Source organism: Mesoplodon mirus, assembly GCF_964341445.2.
Source record: "Mesoplodon mirus genome assembly, chromosome: X".
Classification (NCBI taxonomy): domain Eukaryota; kingdom Metazoa; phylum Chordata; class Mammalia; order Artiodactyla; family Ziphiidae; genus Mesoplodon; species Mesoplodon mirus.
The window spans coordinates 77,946,878-77,969,841 of NC_138981.1; the positions used below are offsets into that span (position 1 = coordinate 77,946,878).

At 35.0% G+C, this 22,964-nt stretch overlaps 1 protein-coding gene across 8 annotated transcripts in view; it reads left to right on the top strand.

Moving 5' to 3' along the window:
- Positions 1–22,964, top strand: part of PCDH11X (protocadherin 11 X-linked) — a gene marked incomplete at both ends in the record, with an annotated part of 677,500 nt that overhangs the window by 3,550 nt on the left and 650,986 nt on the right. The gene's annotated exons all lie outside the window — the stretch shown is intronic.

Sequence of the window (22,964 nt, forward strand, 5' to 3'; positions counted from 1 at the left end):
ATAAACAAGGAAAGCATTATTACACATTTTAAATATTTGGATATTGCATTTCAGGGTAATAATTTGTTTTGTTTATGATCATATGACTAGTAAATTGGGAACGAGAATAAGGTCTTCTGACTCTTAGATTTGACTGACAGAAAGAGACAGATAGATAACCTTGAGGGTGAGGATCACAGCAAGTTTAACAGGAAGGAAGAAGAAGAAAATGAAAAAAAGACAAAGTGAAAAAAAGTGAGGGATGAATGAATAACATGATTACCAAGTGATTCTGCTTAGTACAAAGAAAATTATGGTAAAATAAAACTTATCCACATGATCTTGGCAAGGTTAATTTTCAAATTTTCGAGAGATTAGGTTACTCTAAAGAAAAGAAAGCTTCATCTATAAAAGTTTTTGATGTGAATTGCCACTTAAAAAAATATCCAGAAGTGAAATCTTCCCTTTTCCCTGTCTCAAGTAAAGACATGGTATAATGAGAATTCCCCATGATATTCTGATATAATTTCCCTTAATTTGGACTAGCTATGCTAAAGACCTATCACTAGATAGATAGATAGATAGATACACACATATATGTATATGTGTATATATATGCCATTTTTATTTATTATAAATATGATTTTATATATATTATAAATATATCATTTTTAAATGTTATTAAATAATATATTTTAAAATATATGTTATACATGGTATATAGTATATACTATGTGTACACTATACTACATACATATTGTATACTATATATATAATTATCTGCATCTATGTGTCATCTATCTAATAAATATATACCATTGAGCCCTAGTAGTATTTGACAGAGCTGTTGTCCAAGAGTAGAAAGTTACAATGTCTTTCCAACTTCCACTTTATTATTCTGATGGCCTGTTATTTATAAAGTTTTTTTTCATATTCTAAGTCTGTTGTCAGGGAAGCTAGTACATTCACAAATAGAAATACACTTCAAGCACCCAATCTGACTCAGGATATGAATATAAGCCACAGGGATCTACTTCTTCCCATGGTTGGAACTCAGGGGAAATTAGTTTCTGTAATGATGTTGCATATGTCTTCATTTTCTGCTTCAGATTTTCATCTTCCCTCACATATATCAGCAATAATATTTCTATACTGGCCCAGTGGCAGTGTGTTGATTGGTCCCCTTGAGGCAGGCATGATGATGTTTCAAAGGCTGACTGTGCTGATGGAGCGTGAAGATCAAATTTTTTCTCAGATTCGTGACCTGACTCAAAGCCCTCACACATTTTTGCCCATCTCATAAAGCATCCTCATCTTTTACATCCACCTCAAAAAAAAAAAATTAAACTTGGGCAGAGTCTTTTCACATAATCAAACTTTGGGCCCTTGTTTCTATTTTGTTTAAAATAAGATATATTTGTTTTTTACTTTAAAAACTAAATGAGAACTAAACATCTTGCCTGTTGATCAAGAGTTTGGATTTATGAAACTAAGGTTAGACTTAGATTTGCTTTGAAATCTGGGATTAGAAAATCCAAATTGTGAAAATGCTATCTACCATTAGATCTAGTAACCTTGAATACACTTGTCAAGAATTAGACATCAAATAATATATTGTGGAGCTAAAGAGCAAGCAAACTTTATTATTCTGAAGGAATTAATATTTCTTTATCATATGTATCCATAGATCAAAGTAGTGTGTAGTATCAGGGGGAGTGAATAAAATTCATTAATGTCATTGCAGGCATAATATGCTATAACAAACAATGTTATAATATGCTATAATATACATAACATGCTATAAGAAACAATGTATTTAACTGCTTTAGAAAGCAAAGTTGCCTCTAAAGATATTCAGAAGAGTTTGAATATAGTGATTTCCTCAGTTTTCAACTATAAAATGAAGTTCTATTTGGAAGTTCACCCTTTCAGCTTTAAGATAACTTGATTTTATATTCTCTGAATTCTATGATGTGCAGATTAACATTTTAGATCTGTGCTAAAAAGTAAAAGAGATGACAGTCAAATGTTAATGACTGTTAGGTCCCTGAAAGCTAGGGATTATTATTAAAGTGTACCTCCAGTGGGGAAAAATGACAACATAAAACTCATTCTCTTCATAAATGGATCTTTATTAATGTTGTCAGGTCTTATTACAATGAGAGTGTGACACTAATAGGATTAAGTAACTTTTGACTTCATTGCTATTATCGGAGTCCTGGTTAATATAGTACACTAACGCCTTTCATTAAATACACATGTTATTAATAGTCCCACATGCAACACATATATGTAGGACATTTTAGATAGCTCAATTCTAGAATTTATAAACTAAGATTCTGAAGAGCAAATGTATCTCCCCAACTTTGATTAATTTACTCACATTCTGCCCTTTGACCTGATAATAGCAACTAGCTATAAGAAATACTGCTAAATTTTACATGGATTATTATTAGGCACAGGTTTATTGATCTGTTAGTCTATTGTTCACTGTATCTAAATAAAAACCAATTTGATGTTTAATTTTGTGCCTGCCAAAGGGAAAGACTTAAAATCTATTAAATATATATTTAATTATAACACAAAATTATAGAAATCTTTCATGAAAATATGAGGTTTGGTTATACAGATCTACTTGGCTCCCATAATTCTGATCAATGCTAATAATCTGAGATAATAAACATTCCAATGTGTGTAGTTAGTTCAGCATAAATTATTTTTTTGATCTATACAACTTTATACTGACTGCATAACAACACTCTTAGTGAACAGAATTATGATCCTTCCTTCAATCTTAGACCAAAAAAAATGATGGATTGGTAAAGCTTTTATACCAGAGGTGATAACATCTTGTTCAGAAGTGATGATAAAAGCAATAAGGTCATTTGGGGGAAAATTTATGATTTTGACTTAATTCGATCAATAAAATACTTTAAATAGCTTTATGCTTTTACCAAGCTTTGTTTTGTGCTTTTATGTGAATCTGGACCAATTTTGAAGAAATTATTCTATATCAAAAAATATAAAATGCATATGAAAAGTAGTTCTCACTTCAAAATCAAATACCAAAAAATGAGTATTCTCCCTTTGTGTTTTTCAGTTTAGTCATCTTCATAAATCAGTAAAAACGTGTGAATAATTCAATAGCATAATAGAGAAAATAAATTGCTTTGACCATAAATTAAATTTTAGTATATCTTTGTTGAAGTGTCTTTTAGTTTCTGGATGCACATAGAAGGTACCAGAGGAGGGAAAGTATTAAGTTCAATTTAATTTTAAAAAACAGAGCTTAAATAACTATTTTTGAAGTGTTCTTTATACATTGGTCTTTTGCTTGCAGAAATTAATACATCTCCACCAATATTATTCTACAGTTATGTGATTTTTTTTCTTTGTAAAAGTTTAAATATTCATTACTAGAGAGCTCAGTGCATCAAAATATAATATCCACATGCATGCGCACAGAAATGTGTCTTTTAGCAAATAAAACAATAAAACTATAGCTGTCCATATATTTTTTCATTTGCTGTGAAATGTGAGATGTAATACTAGATGACCAGTCATAAGAAACCTTTTGCTTTTTTTTATTAGTTTCTGCTTTATAACAAAGTGAATCAGTCATACATATACATCTGTTACCACATCGCTTCCCTCATGCATCTCCCTCCCCCCACCCTCCCCATCCCACCCCTCCAGGCGGTCACAAAGCACCGAGCTGATTTCCCTGTTTTCTGCGGCTGCTTCCCACTATCTATCTACCTTACGTTTGGTAGTGTATATATGTCCATGCCTCTCTTTCGCTTTGTTACAGCTTACCCTTCCCCCTCCCCATATCCTCAAGTCCATTCTCAAGTAGGTCTGTGTCTTTATTCCTGTTTTACCCCTAGGTTCTTCATGACATTTTTTTAAAATTCCATATATATGTGTTAGCATACGGTATTTGTCTTTCTCTTTCTGACTTACTTCACTCTGTATGACAGACTCTAGGTCTATCCACCTCATTACAAATAGCTCAGTTTCGTTTCTTTTTATGGCTGAGTAATATTCCATTGTATATATGTGCCACATCTTCTTTATCCATTCATCTGATGATGGATACTTAGGTTGTTTCCATCTCCAGGCTATCGTGAATAGAGCTGCAATGAACATTTTGGTACGTGTCTCTTTTTGAATTATGGTTTTCTCAGGGTATATGCCTAGTAGTGGGATTGCTGAGTCATATGGTAGTTCTCTTTGTAGTTTTTTAAGGAACCTCCATACTGTTCTCCATAGTGGCTGTACCAATTCACATTCCCACCAGCAGTTCAAGAGTGTTCCCTTTTCTCCACATGCTCTCCAGCATTTATTGTTTCTAGATTTCTTGATGATGGCCATTCTGACTGGTGTGAGATGATATCTCATTGTAGTTTTGATTTGCATTTCTCTAATGATTAATGATGTTGAGCATTCTTTCATGTATTTGTTGGCAGTGTGTATATCTTCTTTGGAGAAATGCCTATTTAAGTCTTCTGCCCATTTTTGGATTGGGTTGTTTGTTTTTTTTGCTATTGAGCTGCATGAGCTGTTTATAAATTTTGGAGATTAATCCTTTGTCAGTTGCTTCATTTGCAAATATTTTCTCCCATTCTGAGGGTTGTCTTTTGGTCTTGTTTATGGTTTCCTTTGCTGTGCAAAAGCTTGGAAGTTTCATTAGGTCCCAAGTGTTTATTTTTGTCTTTGTTTCCATTTCTCTAGGAGGTGGGTCCAAAAGGATCTTGCTGTGATTTATGTCATAGAGTGTTCTGCCTATGTTTTCCTCTAAGAGTTTGATAGTTTCTGGCCTTACATTTAGGTCTTTAATCCATTTTGAGCTTATTTTTGTATATGGTGTTAGGGAATGATCTAATCTCATACTATTACATGTCCTTGTCCAGGTTTCCCAGCACCACTTATTGAAGAGGCTGTCCTTTCTCCACTGTACATTCCTGCCTCCTTTATCAAAGATAAGTTGACCATATATGTGTGGGTTTATCTCTGGGCTTTTTATCCTGTTCCATTGATCTATCTTTCTGTTTTTTGTGCCAGTACCACACTGTCTTGATTACTGTAGCATTGTAGTATAGTCTGAAGTCAGAGAGCCTGATTCCTCCAGCTCTGTTTTTCGTTCTCAAGATTGCTTTGGCTATTCGGGGTCTTTTGTTTTTCCAAACAAATTCTGAAATTTTTTGTTCTAGTTCAGGGAAAAATGCCAGTGGTAGTTTGATAGGGATTGCATTGAATCTGTAGATTGCTTTGGGTAGTAGAGTCATTTTCACAATATTGATTCTTCCAATCCAGGAGCATGGTATATCTCTCTATCTATTTGTATCATCTTTAATTTCTTTCATCAGTGTCTTATAATTTTCTGCATACAGGTCTTTTGTCTCCTTAGGTAGGTTTATTCCTAGATATTTTATTCTTTTTGTTGCAATGGTAAATGGGAGTGTTTTCTTGATTTCATTTTCAGATTTTTCATCATTAGTGGACAGGAATGCCAGAGATTTCTGTGCATTAATTTTGTATCCTGCTACTTTACCAAATTCATTGATTAGCTCTAGTAGTTTTCTGGTAGCATCTTTAGGATTCTCTATGTATAGTATCATGTCATCTGCAAACAGTGATAGCTTTACTTCTTCTTTTCCAATTTGGATTCATTTTATTTCCTTTTCTTCTCTGATTGCTGTGGCTAAAACTTCCAAAACTAGGTTGAATAAGAGTGGTGAGAGTGGGCAGCCTTGTCTTGTTCCTGATCTTAGTGGAAATGGTTTCAGTTTTTCACCATTGAGGACAATGTTGGCTGTGGGTTTGTCATATATGGCCTTTATTATGTTGAACAAAGTTCCCTCTATGCCTATTTTCTGCAGGGTTTTTATCATAAATGGGTGTTGAATTTTGTCAAAAGGTTTCTCTGCATCTATTGAGATGATCATATGGTTTTTCTCCTTCAACTTGTTAATATGGTGTATCACATTGATTGATTTGCGGATATTGAAGAATCCTTGCATTCCTGGAATAAACCCCACTTGATCATGGTGTATGATCCTTTTAATGTGCTGTTGGATTCTGTTTGCTAGTATTGTGTTGAGGATTTTTGCATCTATGTTCATCAGTGATATTGGCCTGTAGTTTTCTTTCTTTGTGACATCCTTGCCTGGTTTTGGTATCAAGGTGATGGTGGCCTCATAGAATGAGTTTGGGAGTGTTCCTTCCTCTGAAATTGTTTGGAAGAGTTTGAGAAGGATGGGTGTTAGCTCTTCTCTAAATGTTTGATAGAATTTGCCTGTGAAGCCATCTGGTCCTGGGCTTTTGTTTGTTGGAAGATTTTTAATCACAGTTTCAATTTCAGTGCTTGTGATTGGTCTATTCATATTTTCTATTTCTTCCTGATTCAGTCTTGGCAGGTTCTGCATTTCTAAGAATTTGTCCATTTCTTCCAGGTTGTCCATTTTATTGGCATAGAGTTGCTTATAGTAATCTCTCATGATCTTTTGTATTTCTGCAGTGTCAGTTGTTACTTCTCCTTTTTCATTTCTAATTCTATTGATTTGAGTCCTCTCCCTTTGTTTCTTGATGAGTCTGGCTAATGCTTTGTATATTTTGTTTATCTTCTCAAAGATCCAGCTTTTAGTTTTATTGATCTTTGCTATCGTTTCCTTCATTTCTTTTTCATTTATTTCTGATCTGATCTTTATGATTTCTTTCCTTCTGCTAGCTTTGGGGGTTATTTGTTCTTCTTTCTGTAATTGCTTTTGGTGCAGGGTCAGGTTGTTTACTCGAGATGTTTCCTGTTTCTTAAGGTGGGATTGTATTGCTATAAACTTCCCCCTTAGAACTGCTTTTGCTGAGTCCCATAGGTTTTGGGTCGTCATGTCTCCATTGTCATTTGTTTCTAGGTATTTTTAAATTTCCTCTTTGATTTCTTCAGTGATCACTTCGTTATTGAGTAGTGTATTGTTTAGCCTCCATGTGTTTGTATTTTTTACAGATCTTTTCCTGTAATTGATATCTAGTCTCATAGCATTGTGGTCGGAAAAGATACTTGATATAATTTCAATTTTCTTAAATTTACCAAGGCTTGATTTGTGACCCAAGATATGATCTATCCTGGAGAATGTTCCATGAGCACTTGAGAAAAATGTGTATTCTGTTGTTTTTGGATGGAATGTCCTATAAATATCAATTAAGTCCATCTTGTTTAATGTATCATTTAAAGCTTCTGTTTCCTTATTTATTTTCATTTTGGATGATCTGTCCGTTGGTGAAAGTGGGGTGTTAAAGTCCCCTACTATGACTGTGTTACTGTCGATTTCCCCTTTTATGGCTGTTAGTATTTGCCTTATGTATTGAGGTGCTCCGCTGTTGGGTGCATAAATATTTACAATTGTTATATCTTCTTCTTGGATCGATCCCTTGATCATTAGGTAGTGTCCTTCTTTGTCTCTTCTAATAGTCTTTATTTTAAAGTCTATTTTGTCTGATATAAGAATTGCTACTCCAGCTTTCTTTTGGTTTCTATTTGCATGGAATATCTTTTTCCATCCCCTTACTTTCAATCTGTTTGTGTCTCTAGGTCTGAAGTGGGTCTCTTGTAGACAGCATATATGTGGGTCTTGTTTTTGTATCCATTCAGCCAATCTGTGTCTTTTGGTGGGAGCATTTAGTCCATTTACATTTAAGGTAATTATTGATATGTATGTTCCTATTCCCATTTCCTTAATTGCTTTGGGTTCGTTATTGTAGGTATATTCCTTCTGTTGTGTTTCTTGCCTAGAGAAGTTCCTTTAGCATTTGTTGTAAAGCTGGTTTGGTGATGCTGAACTCTCTCAGCTTTTGCTTGTCTGTAAACTTTTTAATTTCTCCATCAAATCTGAATGAGATCCTGGCTGGGTAGAGTAATCTTGGTTGCAGGTTTCTCTCCTTCATCACTTTAATTATGCCCTGCCACTCCCTTCTGGCTTGTAGAGTTTCTGCTGAGAGATCAGCTGTTAACCTGATGGGGATTCCCTTGTGTGTTATTTGTTGTTTTTGCCTTGCTGTTTTTAATATGATTTCTTTGTGTTTAATTTTTGACAGTTTGATTAATATGTGTCTTGGCGTATTTCTCCTTGGATTTATTCTGTATGGGACTCTCTGTGCCTCCTGTACTTGATTAACTATTTCCTTTCCCATATTAGGGAAGTTTTCAATTATAATCTCTTCAAATATTTTCTCAGTCCCTTTCTTTTTCTCTTCTTCTTCTGGAACCCCTATAATTCGAATGTTGGTGCGTTTAATGTTGTCCCAGAGGTCTCTGAGACTGTCCTCTGTTCTTTTCATTCTTTTTTTCTTTATTTTGCTCTGCATCACTTATTTCCACTATTTTATCTTCCACCTCACTTATCCGTTCTTCTGCCTCAGTTATTCTGCTATTGATCCCATCTAGAGTATTTTTCATTTCATTTATTGTGTTTTTAATTGATGCTTGATTCATCTTTAGTTCTTCTAGGTCCTTGTTAACTGTTTCTTGCATTTTGTCTATTCTATCTCCAAGATTTTGGATCTTGGAAATAGAATCTTGGATCAGCTTTACTATCATTATTCTGAATTCTTTTTCAGGTAGACTGCCTATTACCTCTTCATTTGTTAGGTCTGGTGGGTTTTTATCTTGCTCCTTCTCCTGCTGTGTGTTTTTCTGTCTTCTCATTTTGCTTATGTTACTGTGTTTGGGGTCTCCTTTTTGCAGGCTGCAGATTCGTAGTTCCTGTTGTTTTTGGTGTCTGTCCCCAGTGGCTAAGGTTGTTTCAGTAGGTTGTGTAGGCTTCCTGGTGGGGGGGACTAGTGCCTGTGTTCTGGTGGTTAAGGCTCGATCTTGTCTTTCTGGTGGACAGGTCCACGTCTGGTGCCTGTGGCCTTATTATGTTTTTAGCAGCCTCTCTGTTAACGGGTGGGGTTGTGTTCCTGCCTTGCTAGTTGCTTGGCATAGGGTGACCAGCACTGTAGTTTGCTGGTCGTTGACTTAAGCTGGGTGCTGGTGTTGAGATGGAGATCTCTGGGAGATTTTCACTGCTTGATATTATGTGGAGCTGGGAGGTCTCTTGTGTATCTGTGTCCTGAAGTTGGCTCTCCCACTTCAGAGGCACAGCACTGACTCCTGGCTGCAGCACCAAGAGCCTTTCATCTACCCGGCTCAGAATAAAAGGGAGAAAAATAGAAAGAAAGAATTAGTAGAAGAAAGAAAGAGAGAGAAAAAGAAAGGAAGAAGGAAAGAAAGGAAGGAAGGATGGAAGGAAGAGAGAAAGGAGGGAGGGAGGGAGGGAGGCAGGATGGAAAGAAAGAAAGAAAGGAGGGAGAGAGGGAGGAATGAAAGAAAAAGGAAGAGTGAATGGAAGAAGGGAGGGGGGAGGGAGGAAGGAAAGAAAGAAAGACAGGAGGGAGGGAGGGAGGAAGGAAAGAAAAAGAAAGTGGAAGGAAGAGGGGTGGGAGGGAGGGAGGAAGGAAAGTAAGACAGGAGGGAGGGAGGGAGGGAGGAAGAAAAGAAAGAGAGAAAGATGGAAAGGAGGGGCAGAGGGAGGGAGGGAGGAAGGGAAGGTAGGAAAAAAAGAAAGAGCAGGTAAAGTAAAATAGAATAAAGTATGAAATATAGTAGCATTATTAAAATTAAAAAGTAATTATTGAAAAAACAACGGACAGATATAACCCTGGGACATATGGTGGAAGCAAAGCTATACAGAGAGAATCTTATACAGAAGAATACACATACACATTCACAAAAAGAGAGCAGGGGGAAAAATCAAAAATCTTGCTCTCCAAGTCCACCTCTTCAATTTGGGATAATTCGTTGTAAACAAAGAGGAAAAGGGCGAGAAGTCTGAAATCTTGCTAAGTCCACCTCCTTAATTTGGGATAATTCGTTGTAAAAAGAGGAAAAGGGGGGAAAGTCTTAAATCTTGTCCTCAAAGTCCACTTCCTCAATTTGGGATGATTCGCTGTCCATTCATGCACTCCACAGACACAGGGCACATCAAGCGGACCGTGGAGCTTTAATCTGCTGCCTCCGAAGCTGCACAGAGAGATTTCCCTGTCTCTTCTCTGCTCTCACAGCTCTCGGGTCTCAGCCTTGGACCTGGCCCAGCCTCTGCACATAGGTCGCAGGAGGGCGTCTGTTCTTCGCTCAGTCAGGACGGGTTTAAAGGAGCCGCTGATTCAGGGGCTCTGGCTCACTCAGGCAGAGGGGAGGGAGGGGCGCGCAGTGTGGGGCAGGCCTGCGGCGGCAGCGGCCTATGTGACGTTGCACCAGACCGAGGCGCTCCGTGCGCTTTCCCGGGAAAGACGTCCCCGGGTCCCGGGACCCTGGCAGTGGCGGGGTGCACAGGCCCCCCGGAAGGCGGGGCGGACCGTGACCCGCGCTCGCACACAGGCCCCGCGACGACTGCAGCAGCAGCAGCCCCAGCGTCCCACGCCCGTCTCCGGGGTCCGCGCCTTTAGCCGCGGCTTGCGCCCGTCTCCAGCGCTTCCCCAAGCAGCCCTCTTAATGCCCTCTCCTCGCGCACCAGGAAACAAAAGGGAAGAAAAAGTCTCTTACCTCTTCGGCAGCTCCAGACTTTTTCCCCAGACTCCCTCCGGGCTAGCCGTGGTGCACTAACCCCTTCAGGCTCTCTTCCTGCCGCCAGCCCCAGTCCTCTCCCTGCGCTCCAACTGAAAGCCGATACCCGAGCCTCAGCTCCCAGCCCCGCCCACCCCGGCAGCCGAGCAGACAAGGCTCTCGGGCTGGTGTGTGCCTGAGGGCACCGATCCTCTGTGCCGGAATCTCTCCGCTTTGCCCTCCACACCCCTGTTGCTGTGCTCTCCTCCGCTACTCCGAAGCTTTCCCCCTCCGCCACCTGCAGTCTCCGTCCGCGAAGGGGCTTGTAGTGTGTGGAAACCTTTCCTCCTTCACGGCTCCCTCCCACTGGTGCAGGTCCCGTCCCTATCCTTTTGTCTCTGTTTATTCTTTTTCCTTTTGCCCTACCCAGGTATGTGGGGAGTTTCTTGCCTTTTGGGGGGTCTGAGGTCTTCTGTCAGCGTTCAGTAGGTGTTCTGTAGGAGTTGTTCCACGTGTAGATGAATTTCTGATGTATCTGTGGGGAGGAAGGTGATCTCCGTTTCTTACTCTTCCGCCATCTTCCTCCGGGGTCCTGCTTTTTTTTTAACACAGTGAAATAATGTTTATATTTTAATTGCTGCACGTAGATGTCTGTAAACTTTCAAGTAAACTAAGAAAAGTAATACAAGGTTATAGAATAGGAAGTAGAAATAAAAGACCTTTTGAAAAAACTACTCTTAAACTTTGTTTCATTCAACAAAACAAGGAGTTTTAAAAGTTGAATGCATAAAATGAAGTTTTAAGTTATCTCACCTAATTTACATTTGTCCTTGAGATCTCACTTAACCAGGAATTTTATTTTATGGAGGATGTTCTCCTGAACATATCTTATCCTTTTACTTATTTTAAATATAGAACTCCATTATTTTAAGCTTCTCCAATACAATGAAGTAAAGCTGTAAAGAATGGAAAGCTGTTCTACTAAGTATTTTCTTAGTTGTAACAGTAACTGACTACCAACTAACACCTTAGTCTAATTCCAGTCATCTAAATTTAACATATACTTAATGAGTGCCCAGCGTACAAAGTGTTGAGGGATAAAAATACGTTTGAAAAATAGTCACTGTCCCCAGGGAGCTTAATAACAAGGCATTATGGGGAATATATTTCTACACTAATGATAGTAAGGAAGAAAATATTTATTATATTAAAAGAACATTTTATCTTGAATTGGTCATTCTGAAATTAAGAACATGGAATTATTTTTAAGTGTTCACAGTTTCAGACAAGTTAAAATTTCCCAGTCTACTTTCAGTAGATTTTCACCCAGCACTCTCATTAATTCATTATATTTTATTTTTTACTAGGTCTGCAATTGTGGCAGTGATACTTTCTGCCAACATTTATCTGCAAAACAATTTCAACACTGGAAATAAATTCTTTTTGATTAAACTGTTAATTCCTGTGCTAGTGGTGATAATTACATGAGTCCTTCTATTATCTTACTTCTCAAACTTGTTGGCTATGTCTCCAATTCCTCTTCTATATAATGGTGAAAATAAAATTATCTTTATCTAACAGGCAAGGATATTATAAAAAATTAATGAAATAAGAAAAAATACATAAAATTTGCTGAGTGCTTTGAAGAAAAGTGTTTTATAAACAGTAGTTACTGGTTTTGCTCTATGGTTTAAGATTGTAGTCTCCTCCAATTTTTCTAAAATTATGCTCTGTACTCTTTAAAAACCTTATTTTACAACCTAAATTTTTCACACATATTTTATATATGTATACAGAGGAAAATATGACATCATTATTCTCTTTCTCAATCAGTGCCACTGGCTCCACATTTATTTCTTGACTTAGTTCAATTTAAAACAAACAAACTTCCATTTACCTTCTTTAACTTGTCTCTTGAATCAAATGTTTCTTTCTCCTCATTTATCTTTCCCTCCTCCTGGCCCTCCATATGACTATGATATTGCTAATGTGAATACTTTCTCATATACAGCTTCTACCATCTGGAATTGCTTTACTTACATCTCATTCATATGCCATTTAAAAAAATTAGATGTCTTATCTTGTCTTTTCTTTTTCACACTGAAAACTCTTTTCTATTTTCCTATTTCTTTTCTTGTAAGTCAGTCAAAATTGTCTTTCTGCAGTGGATTCTGTAGGAGAGATATGTAATAACAAATTTGAATTTTTAAATTTTTAATCATTCTAAATTAAATAGGTTTTAAAAGTCATTTTTGCAGCAGGATATTTGCTAGAACTATACTTTCATGGATACTAGTATGTTTTCCTGGTTTAGGAGGGGGCCCTTATACTCACTGAGCACAAGAGTTTGCTTAGAAGCATCCATTTAAAGTAGCTTAGTCAGGGAGAAGAAGAGCTTTGCTCTCAGTAAGGAAAATAATGAAGTAAATAGTTAACAGAAAAACAAAGTGATGCTCTAAACAATCCAGGGATGAACAAATTAAAAAAACAATTTAATGGATTATAAATAAAGAAGTGTAGAACTTTATAGATTACTTTTAGTTGAACATAGTGCATTATTGAAGTCACTGAATGTATGGATGAATATGAGAGTGCATATAGCTATCAAAAAGTAGGAAAATATAATCGTGTTTAGATTACACAAAGTAATGAATATTCGATTAACTTAGATATTCAACTCCCTTCCATAAGTAAATATGAAATGAAGGCTACTTAGGTTGGTTGAATACACAAAAAAACTATAAAATTCTGATTTTGATTATTATATTCTTGACTTCATTTAGTGGTGTCACACTGCTTTTTCTCTGAGGACTTAAATATTTAACAGATTTCGTGAGTTTCAGGAGGCCTTCAAATCTTTTAATTTTACTCTGAGGAAAGTGATTCCTAAAGGATCAGCTACAGATAGCCATAGCATTTTCTTCAAAACCATATCACCCCTTCAAATACCTCATTATCCTAGATTCCAAAACCAGTCTAGAACTTTCTAAGTCGAAGAAGTAGCAATGACCATCCTTTCATGTTTAAGCTTTCGGAAGCCATTGTAATGGTGTGGGAATGCATCTTTAACTAGAAGTACTCATGGGACTGGAAAAGTGAAAATTTCCTCATTGGGGATGATATATATATGTCACTGAGTTGAAACATTGTTGACTGGCTTCTATATAGGCTGAACTAGCTTATCTATCTGTAGCTTTTAGGATTCTAGACATTTCTCTGAAGTTTATTTTCTCCAGAAAACCCGACTTGAGTTTTCAGGCATATTTAGCTGCCTCGAGTTTTGCTTTAGTCCTTCAAATGATGCTTTAGATCAAATACCTAATTGATAAAATGAACGGATTTTTATAAAGCTAGAGGTCTCACATAAAAAAAAAACCAGTTTACATGCAAAATAGCTAGATTAATAAAACTGACATTTTAATCCCTTTAACACTTAGAAATCTGATTTTTTGTTATTTATCTAATAGACATGACTTCTTGAGCTGAATATTCTACACAAATATAATCATACTATGGCAAATTTAAGTAGTTTAAAGTAACTTAATTTTTTTCTCCACTTGTTTTATTTGGTATTTTGTAAATAGTAATCTCATTTTAACTAAGTCTGGCCTTCTGTAATCTAGATTGTTAAAGGTTTGAGGCAAAAAATTTGACTCCTGTCTGAGATAATCTTCTACATACCCTACAATCTAGTGGCTGGCCTTATTTGAGTATTGATTAATGTAAAAATAGCATTTTACCAAATAGCTCCCTGATATTATGACACAACTGTGGAATTTGGTGAAGCAATTATTTTTTTGTATTTTTTCCCCATTTCAAGGCATAGTGTATTAATTAGATTCAGCTATAAGTAAACATAAACTATTGTTTTAGATAACTTCAAGAGTTATTTCAAAGTATCTTCATGGTTTGCTACACAGTTTACTGACAATTGTTTCATCTGCCGCAACTGTTAAGCTTTCTTAAACTTAATTGCTCCAATGGGCTAGTGATAGTTGATTCACCCATATTTGCAGTGCATTGCCACAATAAGTTATCCACAATTCTTTTTAATGACAACGGCTTTTGTATTTTGTGTTACTATGATATTGGAAGAATTTTTCCCCCGCACATAGTTGACCGCATAACTCTGTGATTTCACACATTAGCAATTTCTGTTTCACAAATAACTGGATTTGCTGTCCTAGTTGCTTTAAAAGGTAACTGCTAGGGCTTCCCTGGTGGTGCAGTGGTTGAGAGTCAGCCTGCTGATGCAGGGGACACGGGTTCGTGTCCTGGTATGGGAAGATCCCACATGCCGCAGACTGGCTGGACCCGTGAGCCATGGCCAAGATAACTGCTTATTTTGATTATTGCTTAGGCAATATTTGTAGTTACTTTAAGTGTTGCTTTCTCAAATGATTTCAACAGACACAGTGGACAAACGGTTTGACCTGTAGAGTTCAGATTCAATTTTTAGATTGAAAAGATAATTATCTTTGGGTGCCTTATACATATCTTTGTATATATATATATATATATATATATATATATATATATATATATATATATATATATATATGTTTTAACCTCTATTTTATCGTCACCTGGTTTTCTGTTATTTACTTTCGTTGTATAAAATGAGGCTAACCACATAATTTATCCTCCAAATAAGGACAAGTTTAAAAGTGAAAGGACACCTCTTAATAATTAAACAGGGACACAAGAATATATGGTCACAATACATAAAACACAAAATGTCTAATTTCTTCTTTGCCATTTTATGTTTCCTATTCTTCCTGAAGGTCTGAACTACATTGAGCCAGAGAGCTGCCACTCCCTGCATAACATCAATGAAGTAAACTATTACTTGCACAAACTCAAAATGGACTCTCCATTTATTTTAGCTGAACAATTCTCAGGTGAACAATTCTGAGTTAGCTCAATTGGCAAAGGATTGGCTTGTGAAGAATTATCTGGCAGCAGACATGTTATCATCAAATTTATGTAGGGTGAATCCTTTTCTGAGCTGGCATTGTTCATCTCATGTAGTGTTCACTAAAGCTAAACAGACAAGAGAATGGCATGGAAAGCAGATGTAATTTCATTAAAAATTACTTTATTTTGGACATATGATTTCCTTAATCATTATTTAAATATATGAAGGTTATCTATCCTTTGCTTCCAAGATTTGACTCACAAAAATTAAGAGGGCTTAGCCTCTGGCCAAGGTTCTAAACAATTAAGGTTTTAAGAAGTTAAATGTGTTACCCCATTTCTCCTTTTCTACACCGTTTTCCCTGAGTACCTATTTATCTAGAGGCCGTTTGTATATAGCCTAAACAGTTGATGAGTTAGAGAACCTCTTGCACATCTTTTCAAACTAAAAATTAGATTGTAGATAAGAGTCTTGAGTGGCTTTTGTAAGAGAATAATAGTGATTTTACCTTCATGGACATATTCTTCATAAATACGTTTAAAAGAACAGTTTATATTTTCCTTCATTATACTGATTTGAGAATAATAATGGATACTTGGATGCAGTATCAAATTGTACTCTGTTGTTGTTTCTCCATTCACCAACATTAAAAAACATGATGTCACTAATAATCATTTAATTATTTTTGCATCATATGTTTTGGTTTTCTTCATGGATTTGCCTGGAATTCACTCAGGTTTTTGAAATTTTTTTTACATACATACTAAATTTATATATATATATATATATATATATATATATATATATTAGATAGATAAATATGGGCAATTAAGTCACCATCAGGAGATATATATTACATATTGTATATTATATATTACATATTGTGTATATATATATATATATATATTAGGTGTATTCTGATGGTGACTTAAGAGTGTCCATATCCTATTCTAGTTGAGCTAATCATTTTTCTAAAGATAAATTTAAATTTCACCCCCTAAATGTCCTATATGCTTTAACTCATAGAACCAGATATGATGCAGAATTCTATTTTAAGTCAATTGTGCATATCAGGATTACTGTTATTTTATATGACATTATTCATGAAAAGCAAAGCAATTCAATGAATTAGTAAACACATTTCAAGTATGTTTATTTTGAAACTTGCCTTTAATCCTTAGAGATAGCTTGAATATTTTAGTATAGTCCCTAATAAAAATAATTGAATTAGATTCAAGTATCTAGGTAATAGAGTTAATAGCAATCACTACAAACCTAAATAATTCTGGTGATAATAAAAATCAAGTTAAATACAAAATGTGGTATAGAGTTCAGTTAGTTTAATAATCCAATGGTTTAATAGTATACACTTCATTTTAGAGTAATGATGTTTTAAAATGCAAATTGCTTATTATTAAATTCCTTAACTTTATATTAATTGTTTTTCTTCCACCTCTTGGCAGTTTACCAAATCACAAACGATTCTTTTTAGTATCTCCTTTTATTTTATTTATTTATTTTAACATCTTTATTGGAGCTTAATTGCTTTACAATGTTGTGTTAGTTGCTGCTGTATAACAAAGTTAATCAGCTATATGTATACATATATCCCCATATCTCCTCCCGCAAATGATTTTGATCAGAGAAGAATGTCTTTTTCAGAAGTTAAAACCAGTATTTATTAAATGTTTACCAGTCTACTATCATTGATACGGTTTTGCTATATTCAAAAATATATATCCAAAGGTTGTCAAATTTTTGAGAAATTGTGATTACATTAAATTATAGTTTGATAATCAAAACATAATTTGAGCATCACTTTAATATTCAGGCTTCTTGTCCTTGCTATCATGTGCATGAAAGTTATTGATCATAATTCTATATAAATTATTCATTCTAAACTGTAGTCAATACTTTGTTATTCTATATTTAATAATCAGATTTAAGTGAATCATACTTTGTTATTCTATAGTTAATAATCAGATTTAAGTGAATCATATCTTTCCCCATTACCTTTTTTCTCCAAAATACTTTAAAAATATTTCCTAGAAATTTTCTACTTCAGCAAATGTATGTCAAGACTCCCAGACTGTACAGCTAAAACTAATGCAAAATGGTAAATCAACTATACTTCAATTTTAAAAAAGGGCTCCCAGAAAACTTCTTTAAATTCCAGAATTATTCATGGGATTGGATAAACACATCTCCATTAGATGTTTTTTCCTGTTATTAGTAAAATCCCCTCTAGTTCTGATCAATGTTGAAGCAGCTTTGTCCTTGGTTTTTATTATATATAGAATATTTTACAAGGAGAAGCATCTTCCCCCTTCTAAGAGGATAGTCAAAGCAAATTGGTGTGTTTATTTAGAATAGTAGGGATTTTTAAAGGGAATTTCAAATTGGACTTTCTAGGTATCACAAACTCAGTGTACTGGGCATCATTGATAAAGAGATTCCTCTTTTAACAATTTATTTTGATGTAGTTACATTCACTTTGAAGATTTTTTGGTAGTTGTACATGTTTCCTTAAACCATTTTTCTTCTAACTATTGGCTTACTGAGGTTGTGAAAACGTACAGAGGCTGTGGATACCGACAATTTTAAGTTCTGCTTTGATTTCCAGAGTGGAAATGTAATATTATACTGGCTTTGGCATATAAGACCTTTACATTAATTCTTAATCAAGATAAAAAAATTTCTTTTACCACATTGCCCAATTATCATCCTTTAATCAAAGTAACTTATTAATGCTACAGAATGTATTTGTGGACATTATAGTTTAGAACTTGATTTTGAGAACATTTTATTCTAAAAATCGTATCAAGACGTGACTTTCCAAATACACAGTATTTTCCTATTATGGTTAAACTTGTATCTCTTTTTGTCCCCCTCATCCCACCCTTTTAAACTAAGACTTGTAGCTGCACGAGGACTGAAAATACCTTTGCATATTTATGACTTTATTTGGTAAACTTTATTTAATGTAAGTATTAAAAAAGGAGGTAAAATTCCCAAAATGTCCCAATTCAAAAGAGAGTGAAAATAAAAACTCCTTTCTACTAACTTTATACTTTGAAGCATTTATTTTATAACGCTTAACTGTCAAGAATTGTCATATGTTTTGCCATCTATGACAGCTCTTTTAGTAGAATAAGGGAAAGGCATTGCTATTATAAGTAAGGGATTTAAGTAGAGCAGCTTTCTGGTAGAGTGACAATAGTGATAATTCTGCTGTCATGCTCTTGTTTTTTCCTGTACTGTCCACTGGGTTATCCATTATTTCTCAATATGATACAAATTAATTAAGATATGTAGTAAGCTGTGGAAAATTTCTTATATTTTGTCATAAACATGTTTACTGACTGTACATCAATAAATCAGTAAGCAATGCATGAAACTCTTAAGAATTATAGTATTATGAAAATATCTACAAAACCCTAGGTGTTTAAACCACTGTGGTTTTTCATATGATATTGTCACAGATCAAATATATTCACAATTTTTATTTTAAAAAATAATAAACAATTATTGTTTAACATAATTTAAAAATAACATGTTTAAATTAACAAATGTAAAATAAAGAGTTGGACATTTATTCATATCAGATAAATAGAATAATGTTGTCTATGTATATATAATATTTCCCATAATGTTCAGTTTTTCTTTGTCATCTATAGCTTTAGCTCTTATTGAATAAGAACGTGTCTTGGAACCTGAATCAAAACTTGATTTTAAAATTTTAGTTCGTAACCAAAGATCAAATTTCTCCAGTTCTGTATCAGATGATCTGATCATTAGACACCAATTGGATTCACTTAATTTCAAGTAATACATTTTAAATGTGTGTTGATTATACCACCTATAATTTCAAGCTACTGTGTAAACCTTGGGAGTTTTAAATAGTACTTCCATTGGTCACAAATAGAAATTAGTTTGCTGCTATTCTGGCCTAGCATACAAATAAAGTCAAAAGCTTCTCCTCCTAGAAACATTTAAACCATTTATATTTTCATAAAATTAAGTATTACTTATTGGTGATCTTAGAGTTTTTAAAAGTACAATTAACTACAAGATAAGATAGTCTATAGGAAAATGTGTTTATAGTCGGCTTACTGCCATAGAAAAGTGATGTTTGTACAAATGATTCTAATGCACAGATGTGATTCATTTCTTTCCATTTATATTTCTGAGGTTCTTCTGATTATTTATTTGCTGGATCCTACAAGTATAATTGTAGTTATATTGATTTCAGAGTAAAACTTCGCCTTTGAATACAATTTAGTCTTTTCCTTTTAGGATCATAATTCTGTGTGTTGGCCCAGGGTTTCTTGATCTTGGCACTATTGACATTTGGAGCTGGATAATTCCCCCTTGTGAGATGGGGTAGGACAGGACGGGGGCTGTCCTGTGCATTGTAGGAAGTTTATTAGTATACCTGGCCTCTACCCACTAAGTCCCCGTGGCACCCTCCTGCTTAGATGTGACAACCAAAAATACTTCCAGAGTTTGCTAAATATCCCCTGTGCGGGAGAGGGGGTTGGAATTCCCTTAGCAGAGAACTACTGCTTTAGCCCAACCTTGCACAGCCTAGTGTAGTAGGAGCAGATTTTGTTATTTTTAGTAACTCCAAGGACAAGTCAGGGTGTTTTGAACACTTTCCCAAACCTTCAAACGATGAGCATTTCCAGATGAGAGAATACTTCACAAATATTTAAACAATAAATGTAATGTGAACAGTTTCTTAAACTTTAGGAGTCATAAGTGGAAAAGTATTAGCACGTAAAAAAGTATTAGCACCGGGCTTCCCTGGTGGCGCACTGGTTGAGAGTCTGCCTGCTAATGCAGGGAACACGGGTTCAAGCCCTGGTCTGGGAGGATCCCACATGCCGCGGAACAACTAGTCCCGTGAGCCACAACTACTGAGCCTGCGCATCTGGAGCCTGTGCTCTGCAACAAGAGAGGCCACGATAGTGAGAGGCTCGTGCACTGTGATGAAGAGTGGCCCCCACTTGCCACAACTAGAGAAAGCTGTCATACAGAAACGAAGACCCAACACAGAAATAATTAATTAATTAATTAATTAACTCCTACCCCCCCAAAAAAGTATTAGCACCTTTGATAGAGATTTTATGAAGTAATAATGCTTTTTATAATTTCCAAAATATTATAATTAATTTTCACTGTAGAAGTTACTTTCTTTTTTTTTTGATGTTGGGGGTAGGAGTTTATTAATTAATTTATTTATTTTTGCTGTGTTAGGTCTTCGTTTCTGTGCAAGGGCTTTCTCTAGTTGTGGCAAGCAGGGGCCACTCTTCATTGCAGTGTGTGGACCTCTCACTATAGCGGCCTCTCTTGTTGCGGAGCACAGGCTCCAGACGCGCAGGCTCAGTAGTTGTGGCTCACGGGCCCAGTTGCTCTGTGGCATGTGGGATCCTCTCAGCCCAGGGCTCTAACCCGTGTCCCCTGCATTAGCAGGCAGATTCTCAACCACTGCACCACCAGGGAAGCCCAGAAGTTACTTTCTTATCTATGTAACTGAAGGGGAACATTATGCTAAATGATAGAGCCAAGTAACTTGAGAGATGGTTTTCTTCTAATTTCAGATAGGATAAACAATTCATTAATTGCACAAAAGTATTTCAATACTTATTCTATTTTATTATATATCAAGAAAATACACTTATTAACACTAACAAAATCTTAACTTATGCAATGAATCCACTCTATAAATTGAATATTTATATGAAACAAATATGTGTCCTTTGCCAAATTAATTTCCAATCTTAGAATAAAAATTAGAAGGATAAAATTAATATGTATGAGTATTTTTGTTTGTAAAATGTTATAAATTGTGGGAACTCAGCAGGTAAAGAAAGGTTTATTCTTTTCAGTAGTAAAATCATTATTTTTTTAAATTTGATTTCATGGTTGTGTAAAAATTATTAGTTAAAATAGTTAAATGCTAATGTTAAAATAGTAAACTTTGAAAAAAATCTATTTGCTACGCTCAAGGATAAGAAATGATAAAAATTAATATCTTCTAGCATTAGACAAATTAAGAACTGTTTGAAGATACAGTATATGAATGTAACACAGTTTGCCTTATATTATAACACTAGTATGGCTATCTTGATAAAAGAAGCATTTATTAAGCCAATGTCTTTACTAATGGGTTTATTTATGATCAATTGTTTTTAGCTCTTAAATTTTATATTTTTTTCTTTTAGTATTGTGAGGCATGAAAATATATTTTGACCGTATGCCTACAATAATTTTATCTAAACTGCTATATTCGTCATTGAAAATGTCTACGCTTTAATGTGTGAAACTGGGACCAATTTAGTTAAGTTTGTCATTGGCTGTGTCTGTAAAGAACTGATTACCTTAATAAGACTGGAAGTTTCAGTTGTTTCATTGATTGACATAGTTGCTAGATGGCATGGCATAAAAATATTGGTTCTGCCTTTCAAGGCATAACCTTAATTAATTTTGGAGAACTTTTATAAACATTACTATTCTCTGGATGGAGTTTAGATATTATAGTGTATTGATACCCTGATTAAAAAGTGTGATTCAGTGCACCTGAGGGGAAAAAAAAATTACTAGTAGTTTGAAAATACCATTGTTTCTCCTGATTCACAATGATCCCAGACATAATTTAAATCACTCATGGAATCAGTGTCATGGGGCGTAGTATTTGCTGATATTAAATATGTCTAGTAAATTTGAGTAGGCTAAGACTCCTTAAATATATAAATATAGTTATGCTTATAGAACACTGATGGCTTTTTGCCTATGGAGGGGCTTCTTTAAGAAGAAGACGTGGTTTTTTTATTGGAAAGTAGTGGCAAAAATATTTTTGTCATCTACTATGCTGATAATTAATTTATATAGCAATAGCTTATGTATTTAATAGATATTAAAATTTATTTTGACTTTGTTGGTTCCTTGTGTTTCTGTAAGAGATACCTGTCTTGGCCTGTGGAACTGATAGTGCCAGTTATACAGAAGAGGTAGTACCGTCAGAGGAGGAAAATTACTACAACAATCATGGTAATGAATATGATGAGGATAATGGCAATAATGATGATACTGTTGATGATGAAAATCATGAATTTTCTAATGATAATCACTTATTTGATGATATTAAAAATGCTACTCATGAATTGTTTAACATCAGGGAAATTTGGGCTTCATGTTTCCATCTTGCTAAAAACATGGTCAATAATGAAGAATCAGAAATGATCTCAGAGGACATGGTACTTCCTTCTAAAATAGAATCAGAAAAACACTTAAGCAAATGGGGATGAGTTCCTCCTCCCCTTAAATTAAAACAGGAAAGGCTAGGTAAGAGGTAAGGTCCTCTTAATGTCTCAAGATATATCCCATACAGTCAGTACCAACTGGGTAAGCCTTGGATTATGAAAATAACTCTGCCTATACATGGCCTCACCTGGAGCTTTCTCTGATTCTGTGGACAAGGTACTT